Genomic DNA, 1,669 nt, shown 5'->3' on the forward strand with positions numbered 1-1,669 from the left:
ATAATACTCAATTTTATCTTCTTGAGCTGCCATTTGCAATTTTCTATTGAGCTCTTTTGCTTCATTATTTTATCCATCTACCTTTGTTATTCTATATTCAAGAGCAAAATTTCCCATCATTTCTGACATCCACCTTGGTCTTTTCTTTCTTTCCTGTCTTTTAAAGCACCTTTTGCTCTCTTTATATATGATGTTTTTGATATAATCCTGTAAGTCCTCTGGTATTTAGTGCCTAATACATCAAATCTGTTCTTCAGATAGTCTCTAAATTCAGTTAGGAATATACTCAATGTCATATTTTGCCTCTCATGGACTTGTTTTAATTTTCTTCAGCTTCAATCTGAACTTACATATGAATAATTGATAGTCTGTTCCACAGTCAGCTCCTGGCCTTTTCCCTGATGATACTGAGCTTCTTTAACATCTCTTTCAACAAATTTAGTCAATTTGATTCCTATGTATTATATTTGCTAAATTCCACTTGTATTCTCAATGTTCACATTGTCGAAAGAAAGGTATTTGCAATGGATTGTTTGTCTAGCAACATTTTGTCATGCAATCTCTAGCATCCTTTCTATCATCAATGCGATAATTTCCAACTACCATTTGCTCCTCTATCTTTGCAAAATTTTCATTCCAGCCACCAATAATTATAAATACATTTTATTGCATGTCTGATCAATTTCAGACTCAATTATTTGGTAGAATTCTTCAATTTCTTCATCATTGGTTTAGTAGTTAATTCATAAATTTGAATAATAGTTGTATTTACTTGTCTTTCTTGTAAGTACATAGATATTATCCTATCACAGTCAGCAATATTCAAGACAGATCTTGAAATGTTCTTTTTGATGAGGAATGTGACACCATTCCTCTTAAATTTGTCATTCCTAATCTTGTAAACTAAAAAATTGTCTGGCTCAAAATGTCAATACCAGTTCATTTCAGCTCAGTAATACCTAGAATATTGATCTTCATGAATTCCATTTCATTTTTGATGACTTATAATTTTCCTAGATTCATATTTGATATAATCCATATTCAGACTATTGATGGGTGTTTTCATCTATTTCTTCTCATTTTGAATCATGCTTTATCAGCAAATGAAGATCCAAAAAGCTTTGCTCCATCCACATCATTAATGTCAACTCTACTTTGGGGAAAATGTGGAAAACACGGTCTTGGTGATAGGAATGATGCCTGAGATAGAATTCTGCAATATCAATGACTTATTCATTGCAAATACATTTTCTCAACAACATAAATTATAACTATACATGTGGACTTCACCATATGGAACCAGATTAACTATATCCATTGAAAGAGACAATGAAGAAGCTCAATAACATCAGTCAAAGCAAGGGCAAGGGCATACTGTAGAACAGACCATCAATTGCTCTTATGAAAGTTCAGGAAGAAGCTAATGAAAATTAAAACAATTTCACAAGAACAAAAATATGACCTTCAGTATATCTGACCTAAATTTAGAGACCAACTCAAGAACAGATTTGATACATTGAACACAAATGACCAAACCATGACAGTTGTGGATGACACCAAGGACATCATATATGAAGAAAGCCAAAGGTCATTAGAAAGATAAGAAAAGAAAGAAAATAATAACTGGATGTCAGGAGAGAAAGAAAATACTAACTTGCTCTTGAATATA

Source organism: Chrysochloris asiatica, unplaced genomic scaffold (genome assembly GCF_000296735.1).
Source record: "Chrysochloris asiatica unplaced genomic scaffold, ChrAsi1.0 scaffold00147, whole genome shotgun sequence".
Classification (NCBI taxonomy): Eukaryota; Metazoa; Chordata; class Mammalia; order Afrosoricida; family Chrysochloridae; genus Chrysochloris; species Chrysochloris asiatica.